General features: G+C 45.8%; 1 long non-coding RNA gene across 1 annotated transcript in view; it reads right to left on the reverse strand.

The window, feature by feature from the left end:
• Positions 1–7,583, reverse strand: part of LOC137563101 (uncharacterized) — a 34,821-nt gene extending 27,238 nt beyond the window's left edge. Inside the window, exon 1 of the long non-coding RNA XR_011030248.1 lies at positions 7,231–7,583. This is a non-coding gene — a long non-coding RNA (uncharacterized lncRNA). The remainder of the gene's footprint in view (positions 1–7,230) is intronic.
• Between the last annotated feature and the right edge of the window lie 3,074 nt (positions 7,584–10,657).

Consider the following 10,657-nt stretch of genomic DNA (forward strand, 5'->3'; position numbering starts at 1 on the left):
ACCTCACCAGTGGCGAGGGCCCACTGGCGAGTAGATTGGTCAGACAGGCAGGGTTCGGCAACAGAGAGGTAAGTATCAGTACAGAATCGTGAAGCAAGATAATAGTCGGTAATCAGGCAGAGATTCAGCAACAGGTAGGCAGATAGGCGAAAGTACAGGAACAGAAGACAGGATCAGGGTCAGAGTAATAGCTAAGAGTCATACACAGGAGATCAATACAGAAGCAATAACCTAGTCTGGGTGTGAAATCCGTAGCGTCAACACCCGGGAACTAGTCTAAACAAATAGCAATAACAGAGTAGCAATATCCAAAGCTTGGGGGTGAGGTCCTTGGTCTCAACCCCCTAGAACTGGTCTAAAGTATAACAGAGCAATGAGACAACAATCCTGAGCTTGGGGGTGAGGTCCTTGGTCTCACCCCCCTGGGACTAGTCTAAAGTATAACAGAACAATCACACAGCAATCCTAAACTTGAGGGTGAGGTCCTTGGTCTCAACCCCCTGGGACTAGTTTAAAGTATAACAGAACACTCACACAGCAATCCTAAGCTTGGGGGTGAGGTCCTTGGTCTCAACCCCCTGGGACTAGTCTAAAGTATAACAGAGTAATCTAGGTGTGAAATCCTTGGCATCACACCTGGGATCTAATCTGACAGATAACAGAGCAATAGCAATATCCTAATCTAGGTGTGAAATCCTTGGCATCACACCTGGGATCTAATCTGACAGATAACAGAGCAATAGCAGTATCCTAATCTAGGTGTGAAATCCTTGGCATCACACCTGGGATCTAATCTGACAGATAACAGAGCAATAGCAATATCCTAATCTAGGTGTGAAATCCTTGGCATCACACTTGGGATCTAATCTGACAGATAACAGAGCAACAGCAATATCCTCATCTAGGTGTGAAATCCTTGGCATCACACCTGGGATCTAATCTGACAGATAACCGAGCAATAGCAATATCCTAATCTAGGTGTGAAATCCTTGGCATCACACCTGGGATCTAATCTGACAGATAACAGAGCAATAGCAATATCCTAATCTAAAGGTCTGAGCCCTGACACACAAGCATTCACGACAACAGATAAGGACAGAGTAACAATTCCTGGTTTAAATACTGAAAGCAGATTCAAGCAGCCCCGCCTGAGGGGCTGAGCCAGCCTGCAAGGTAGATTGACAGGTGGAAGTCAGCTGACCACAATGTCAGCTGATCTGTCTCCTCCGTTCATAAAGGTCCTTTTGCTCCATGCGCAGGCGTGTGGAATTAAGCTGCTGTGCAAGAGAGATTCCTGTCCCCCCTGAGTCGGGAAGCGACACCCGGGATGGCGTGGCCGCAGAGGTGACATCAGGTGTGAAAGCAGCTGCGCTGCTTTCCCCAACAGAGGTAACATCTTCGATCATTACAGCTACTGTATAGAAGAAGTCATGAAGAAACATGCAGATGATGGATGCCGGATTTACCATAAGGCACTGTAGGCATGTGCCTACAGATGCCTGATGATGGAAAGGGGGCTCATTCCCCTCCCTAATTGCCTCCCTACCTATGAAGATTCTCGAGCGAAGTGAAAATAAAAGCTCTTGGCATTCCACCGATGAGATCTCCCTTCAGCCAGGCGCCCCTCTAGGTACCTAATACTTGGGGAACCTCTAGCTACTTAGTATTAGGTAGCCAGAGGTACTCTCAGTGTTAAGGGCAGTAGCGTAGCAATAGGGGTTGCAGAGGTAGCGACCGCATCGGGGCCCTTGGGCCAGAGGGGCCCCATGGGGCCCTCCCTCAAACACAGTATTAGCTCTCTATTGGTCCTGTGCTGGTAATAATAACTTCTATAGATGCTATAAATAATTGTAATCATTAACAAGCTGTTCTCCATCCCCTTCTTGCACCTTGTGCGCCGTATCAATTGTTATGTAAAGAGTGCTTGGGCGGGCCCCATGTAAAACTTGCACCGGGGCCCATAGCTCTTAGCTATGCCACTGGTTAAGGGGCACCTGTGGCTACCTACACTAGGGAAGGGAAACATAGGGAGAAGTTACAGCTGGGCAAACCAGCACAGCTTTAGTGCAATTCAGCGGAAGACCGAGCTCCTTAGTTTCGTCATTGCCACCTACCTAAGTTCCTCCACTTCCCCCAATAAGTGTGAACATAAATTCCCTCCCCCCCAATAGCATTCCAACCAACAAACCTGCAGAAGTCCTCCACCCAGTATAACATCCCCAACTACCTTCCCCCACAACAAATTTAGGCCAGTATGCACCCCCCAGCAAATAGAAAAAAAAGCATAAGACCCCCCCCCCCCCCTCTCCTCACACACTCCATTAGTAAGTCTGGCCAGGATACAATACAATATACAATACAATACAATAACATTTCTATAGCGCTTTTCTCCCATAGGACTCAAAGCACTGAACAGGTGGGTTTTCAGTCTGGATTTAAATACGTCCAGGCTGTCCTGATCTGTTGAGGTAAGGAGTTCCAAAACGTAGGGGCAGCATGACAGAAGGCTCTGGGACCAAAAGATTCTAAGTGGACTCTGGGTATGACTAGATAATTAGAACCTGTGGATCTGAGAATGCGGGGATTGCTATGTAGCTGCAACATATCTTTCATGTATCCAGGGCCTAGATTATTCAGGGATTTAAATGTCAGTAGGCCGATCTTGAATAGGACCCTCCATTCTATAGGTAGCCAGTGAAGGGAGTGCAGGACTGGCGTTATGTGGCAGTGACGGGGTTGGTTGGTTAGCAGTCTGGCAGCAGTATTCTGTATCAGCTGTTGGCGGTGCAAGACCTCTTTTGGAAGGCCAGTGTAGAGAGCATTACAGTAGTCCAGTCGGGATGTGATGAAGGCATGGACTAAGGTTGGCAGATCTTCTGGGGGGATGAGGTGCTTGATTTTTGCAATGTTCTTCAGGTGAAAATAGTATGATTTCACCACAGCAGAGTTTTTAGTTCTGAAGTATAACTCTCCATCAATTAGAACTCCCAGGCTACGCACATGATCAGAGCTGTGTAGATACATGCCTCCTATTCCCTGTGGTGAAGACTGCAAGTTAAGTTGTTTTGTTATCATGCTCTGCCCTCCAATCAGAAGGACTTCAGTTTTGTCTGCATTTAGTTTCAGCCAGTTGTCATTCATCCATTGCTGTAGTTCACGTAAGCAGGCGTTTATAGTTAGAGTTGGGTCTGTCACACCAGGCTTGAAGGAAATATATAGTTGGGTGTCGTCTGCATAGCAGTGGTATGTCAGGCCATGTTTTTGGATTAGTTTTTCAAGCGGTAACATGTAAATCGTGAAAAGCAGGGGAGAGAGGATTGAGCCCTGGGGCACCCCATACTTAAGTGATACAGGGGTGGACAGGAAGGGCCCCATAGACACTTTGTGGGTTCTGCCACTCAAGAAGGATTGGAACCACTGAAGAACTATGCCATCAATGCTGCAGTATTCCTGTAGCCTGTTTATCAAGATGTCACGGTCAACTGTATCAAAGGCTGCAGAAAGGTCTAGCAGAATCAAGATTTTCAACTCATACAAAGAAATAGGAATCAGAAACTCCAGTAAAAGTATGTTTTGGATTAGATCTACAGATACAGTAGTAGCCTTTTTCCACTGCATGCTTTTTGATCTAATATTTAGAATGCATGCGGTTTGCCAATTGTGCCTCCACTGCAGTCATGCAAATGTTGTGACCCATTTCCGTTTGTAACGATTGGTGTAGCAACACGATGTCTGATTATGTGTGATCTGCAGAATCACCAATAATACAGACAATATACCTGATTATATGGTGATCTGCAGAATCACCAATAATACCAGTATAGCTAACAGGATAATTCAATAGTGTTTAGTGATTGGTGCAACAGTACAGAGTAGAAACTAGGCCTTACCAGAGGAGCTGGTGGGCACTATACGAACACAGTAACTGACTAGTTTGGCAGAACCTCACCAGAGGAGCTGGTGGGTACTGTTAGAACACAGTAACTGACTAGTTTGGCAGAACCTCACCAGAGGAGCTGGTGGGTACTATTAGAACACAGTTACTGACTAGTTTGGGAGAACCTCACCAGAGGAGCTGGTGGGCACTATTGGAACACCTCACCAGTGGCAAGGGCCCACTGGTGGTGAGTAGAGAGGTCAGACAGGCTGGGTTCAGCAACTGAGAGACAGATACAGTACAGAATCAGTAAGCAAGAGAGTAGTAAGTATTCAGGCAGTGTTTCAGCAACTAGATCAGATGGGCAGAGGTACAGAATCAATAAGCAAGAGCAGAGTCAGAGATAGACTAAGTCATACACAGAGTATCAAATATACAGTAATAATAATAATCCTAGTTTTGTGTGAAATCCCTGGTTTCCTCCCAGATCAAAGCACACCGTAACTGGTCTAAGGTCTGAGCACTAACACGTATGTATTCGCAACCGCAGACAGGTTGCGAGTGAGTAGAAAAGGCTTAAGAAGCAGAGGAGACCTCACAGCCGCGCCCGCAGGAATTAACCAATCACGAGCGGCGTGAGTCCCCTCTGACGTCAGCCGACCAGCCGGTCAGCTGGCGCGCCTCCTCCCAGCATAAAGGTCCTGTCTACGCTGGTGGCCGCGCGATACCAGAATCCTATGAGTCACTGACAATTCCGTCCTCGGCGTGCTAGACACCGGCGGAACAGAAACAACCTGCAAACAAGGAACCGAGGTGGCTGCGGAGACACCCTGCGTGCCCGCAGCCGCAAGTGTTACACCGTTGTCATTCTCCTCCTGTGATTCAATTTTTTCCCCAAACTGTCCCTACTTTTTGAGCGATTGCTTTTGGGTTAAGTCAATGGGTGCACAAAAAGTTGCATGCCAAACAGAGCACTACGTGATTTTCTTGAGATTCACTGTTTCTTGCTAGCGAAACACATTTAAAAAATGTAAACGCACTGTCAAATGAGAAAATCGCATGAAAATTACACAGAAACCCATGCTAAGAATGCAGGGGAAATAGGCTATAACTGTATTTTTGCTTCACATTAGTTTTAATATTTTGGCACCCATGCCTTGCACCAGAATTAAGGTGCCCATACATCAAGCCATGATGGGCAGATTCTACCAAGAGACAAATCTCTCTCTGATCTAATCTGTTATGAGAGAGAACTGTCAGCTGCCCATACAGCGCAGGCCGATTCCTGATCGATTGCAGCATGAAATCTCTTGGGAATCAGCCGAGTCTGCCGCGTCCGCCACCTCGCCGCTGTTACCCAGCGTATAAATGTACATGCTTACATGTGTGCATTTACACATTACCTTTCCTGTGTCATGGTATCCGTCCATCTTCTGAATTCTGCCACTCTCCCGTCAGTCCTATACAAATCGCCAGTGTGCTATACAATGGCAGCATGTATGGGGCTAATGGAAGAGCAGCGGATTCAGAAGCCGGATGGGCACTGCAACACAAGACAGGTAATGTGTAAATGCACACATGTACATTTATACACTAGGTAATAGCGGCGAGGTGCGGATGCGGGAGACTCAGACACAGGACAGGCAGACTTGGCAGACTCAGACACAGGTCAGATAATGTGTAAATGCTCACATGTACATTTATACACTAGGGAACAGTGGCGAGGTGCGGACGTAGCAGACTCAGACACAGGACAGGCAGACTTGGCAGACTCAGACACAGGACAGATAATGTGTAAATGCTCACATGTACATTTATACACTAGGGAACAGCGGTGAGGTGGTGGACGCAGCAGACTCAGACACAGGACAGGCAGACTTGGCAGACTCAGACACAGGACAGATAATGTGTAAATGCACACATGTACATTTATACACTAGGGAACAGCAGCGAGGTGCGGACGCGGCAGACTCAGACACAGGACAGGCAGACTTGGCAGACTCAGACACAGGACAGATAATGTGTAAATGCTCACATGTACATTTATACACTAGGGAATAGCGGCGAGGTGGTGGATGCGGCAGACTCAGACACAGGACAGGCAGACTTGGCAGACACAGGACAGATAATGTGTAAATGCACACTTGTACATTTATACACTAGGGAACAGCGGCGAGGTGCGGACACATCAGACTCAGACACAGGACAGGCAGACTTGGCAGACTCAGACACAGGACAGATAATGTGTAAATGCTCACATGTACATTTATACACTAGGGAATAGCGGCGAGGTGGTGGACGCGGCAGACTCAGACACAGGACAGGCAGACTTGGCAGACACAGGACAGATAATGTGTAAATGCACACTTGTACATTTATACACTAGGGAACAGCGGCGAGGTGCGGACACATCAGACTCAGACACAGGACAGGCAGACTTGGCAGACTCAGACACAGGACAGATAATGTGTAAATGCACACATGTACATTTATACACTAGGGAACAGCGGCGAGGTGGTGGACGCAACAGACTCAGACACAGGACAGGCAGACTTGGCAGACTCAGACACAGATAATGTGTAAATGCACACATGTACATTTATACACTAGGGAACAGCGGCGAGGTGGTGGACGCAACAGACTCAGACACAGGACAGGCAGACTTGGCAGACTCGGACACAGATAAAGTGTAAATGCACATATGTAAACATGTACATTTATACGCTGGGGAATCAGCGCCAAGGGTTTTAGTGCATTCCTTGCTCATCCCGATATCACTCGATGTTACTACCACACATCGAGCAAGTCGGCCCTTAATCTTGCAGCATGTCCAACCAATTCATGCGACCGATTTTGGCCTGAAATTGGTGCATCGTCGATCGGGCATGCACTTGGCAGCACCGATTTTCATTTGATTATGATAATCAAATCACATGGCCGATCGGTCGCCACAGGGCCGGGCCGAGGCAGAGGCTGGAGAGGCTCCAGCCTCAGGGCGCAGTGTAGGAGGGGGCGCACAATTCATTCAGCTGTCATTCCCAATTGTGTTTTAAGCAGAAAGAAATAAGAAAAGGGGATACATAACAGTGACTGCAAGCCAGATAACTAGAGATTAAGGTGTTGGGGAGGTTGGGGGCCCTGGGGCACCTATTAGTCTAATAGCATTCAGTGTGTTAAGGCTGGGGTGGGAGGGATGGAGGGGCGCACTTTGCTGTCTCAGCCTTGGGTGCTAAAGGACCTTGTCCCGCCTCTGGGTCGCCAAGTCGCCTGATGTACGGCCACCTTTATACATCACCATAAAATCAGCAGCATAAACTAACTTACCACATCTGGAAGGAAAGTTAATACTGTACCTGTGTGCCATATATGCTCTCAGGTAAGGATTTAAAGCCCAGGTTTACTTGAAGATTTCTTGCTTCTTTAATCCATAATTCTTCTTTGTTTGATTGCTGCTAATTAAAAATTCAGAGCTGACAAGCCCAAGTGGGAAGGCAGCCCTTGGTTATTGTATGAAGTCTGGTTAAACCTGTGTGTTGCACTTCTGCATAGTTCAGTAGTCAGGACTAAGATTGCCTGGTGTTTACTCTGTGCAGTGCCTTCTATTTTATCAGGCTAACAAATGTCGGCTGCATAGACTGTATGATGATATCAGAAAGATTTGTTTCTTGGTCCAGCCAAGAAAAGGTCATTCTAATAATACCCAAGGTCACAGTAAGGAGCCAGAGTGTCTCCCAGTCATTTTTCATTTGGTTGCGGCACTTAATGACAGTTGCAGGGAACTTGGAACTGGTGTCTTGTGATGTCACCAGCACATGCCAGGAGATTATAAGGGCAGGCAGGGGACAGACTGGTGGATTAAACTGCTGCAAATGCTGTTAACCATTTCATGCCAGTACTGTGCCTATCGCTAAGCAACACTGCTTATCAGATACTATCACTAAACATTCCATAGGATTCAGTCTTGTAAATGCAGTTTTATACTGGTAAAATACATTTTATATTAATTCTATTACTATCTAATTTCCATATTTTTTTAATACCGAAGTAATCCCTCCTACAGCCCTTTTCTCTCCCCAACCCCAACTAATTAACCAAGTAATTAACTAACAACTAACTAACTATGGACTGATACTGATCTAAAAGGGTCTTCTTGTTTAAGGGGTCATGTGGCCATACCCACTGCATGCTTGGTAGACATGATTTGGGTCCAATCGCATGTCTGATGCCACTCCCTGCTATGACCTTCCACATCAGATACCAAAATGCCCCAAGCTGAGGCAGCATGGCGGCACCCATGTACAATGTGGTACATTTTGACAAAGACTCATATTTGGATATTTTTGAATATCATTTGTTGATGCGATGAAACAGTGATATTACAGAAGGATTCTTGGATCTGAAGCCAGGAAAGGAGCAAAGATAGCAGGACCCTCCTCCTCGCTAGGCCTTGGCTACAGGGTCTGCCCCCTGGCCCTATATTACACAGATGGGGTAAGACTGGACAAGATTATAAGATTTATGGACAGTTTAATTTTGTTTGGAGATTTGATCATTTTAAACTAATCTGTTGGCTACATTAATAACCACTTTAGGACCAGAGGTTTATACCCCCCTAATGACCAGGCAATTTTTTACAATTCAGCACTTCACAACTTTAACGGTTTATTGCTCGGTCATACAATTTAGCACACAAATGAATTTTACCTCCTGTTCTTCTCACAAATAGAGCTTTCTTTTGGTGCTAATTGATTGCTTCTGTGATTTTTAGATTTTATTATTTTAATTAAAAAAAAAAGGAAATTTTGTTATTAAGAAATATATACAGATTATTTAAATGGCTTCCCCTTTAATTGGCCCTAGACCACGATACACACACTACACAATACATACATAGATATATGACTACGGTAGGGATTAGACTGTGAGCCCCTCTGAGGGACAGTTTCGTGACAAGACTATACTATATGCAGTGCTGCGCGTGGCGAGCGCACGCGCCCAGAAACACAGACCTAGAGCCTGTTTTTAAACGGGCTTAGGTCTACTAGTAAATATATAATTAGTAAATACTAACAAAAAAACTGCCTGCCAGCTCTAAACACTGGCTGGCAGGCTGATCGCTGGGGTCCGCTGTATTTACTGACGGGAGCTTGCCCTCGTGTGAGCACAAGCTCCCATTAAATCTCGCTCCTTGCGAGATGACACCATATGCCATTGCTGAGACCTGAGAGAGGCTCTCTGCCACCGCCATCCTGCGTTAGGTGGTCGGTAAGAGGTTAAAAGACCTGAAAATCAGCATGAGAGTGTTAGTTTCTTGATGCTCAGTAAGAGGGTATTGGTAAAGTGTAAAGGGGTTCTAAAATCCCCATTAACTTGCCTAATCTCCATGCTCCCATCCAGTGACTGACTAAGCATTACCTTGTACTCATACTGTGCTGCATGATCTGGTCTTTCTTGTATTCCTGTATTGTCATTTTGCTGTATGTCACCTCTAAATATTGATTGTAACCTAAGCTAATGTCCAGCGCTGCGTAATATGTTGGCGCTTTATAAATACAATAAATAAATAAATTGGCAGTCCAATTTTCTGTGAAAATTGTAATGGAAGTGAAACAGTGATTTTTACAAAAACATATATTGATGTTGGATCCTAAATTGGCTTCCCTCACCCTCCTCCACAGGACTGTTACAGCTCTGGAACCCCCAGAAATAAGATTGAGCTTATACTGGTGCACTAGCACCATTCCGCTCTACATTTTTAGGGAAAAAAGCGGGACCGGATCAGGTCTGCTCTGTTGTGCTGCACTGCTGCACAAACCGGAACTCGAGTAAGACAGTGCTAGTGCACCTGCACAGGGAGGCCACCCTTGGGGGGTTCCAGCGCTGAAATGGACTGACATACAAGGTCAGGGCAAGCCTCTTTAGGATCCAGGGGCGTCCCCTTCTGTAGGTAAGTATCCTTTTTAGTATATACAGATTTTATTTAATGTAATAATGTATGAGTATGGTATGTCTCTTTTTAGCAATTAGTCCTTTGAGAACTTGTGACAACGCTTTGAAACTCGTGCTCCGCCAATTGGCTGCTGTGTGGGGTTTCTCCTCTAACCGCTGCAGAGGGTATTGAAAAATTATTATCTTCGGGGGTCATCTGGAAAGTTTTCATTTAAAAAATTAGGAAAACATTTTGCTTATTTTATTTTAGACACACTGTATCTTCTGATTATTGCCCCACATAATCACTTGCATTATTTAAGCATTTATCATGTCTTTTAACAATTGTTTCAATCCCTTTATTGTACTAGCATCACTCCCTTCACTTATCTGTTGGAGGAATTGAGGGTGTATGGGGGCTTCATGGTAGTGCTGCTGAACAAACAGTTACCAGCGTTCTGCAGTCACATGACAAGCAGTGCAGGAATAGATGATATTTACCTGACACAAGCAAGTTAAAGTGACCCTGAATTGAAAAAAGTGCTGCTAGGGGCTACTTACCTCAGGAGGGGGAAGCCTCTGGATCATAAATTGGCTTCCCTCACCCTCCTCCACAGATCTGTTACAGCTCTGGAACCCCTGGAAATAAGATTGAGCTCATGCAAGTGCACTAGCACAATCCTGCTCTGCTTTTTTTGGAAAAAGCGGGACCGGATCAGGTCTGCTCTGCTGTGCAGGCGCAAACCGGAACTCGAGTAGGACAGTGCTAGTGCACATGTGCAGGGAGGCCACCCTTGGAGACAGGGTAGTTTCTAAGCTAAATTGCACCCAGAGCGAGGGTGTAAAGTTGCA

This window comes from Hyperolius riggenbachi, chromosome 3, assembly GCF_040937935.1.
Source record: "Hyperolius riggenbachi isolate aHypRig1 chromosome 3, aHypRig1.pri, whole genome shotgun sequence".
NCBI lineage: Eukaryota > Metazoa > Chordata > Amphibia > Anura > Hyperoliidae > Hyperolius > Hyperolius riggenbachi.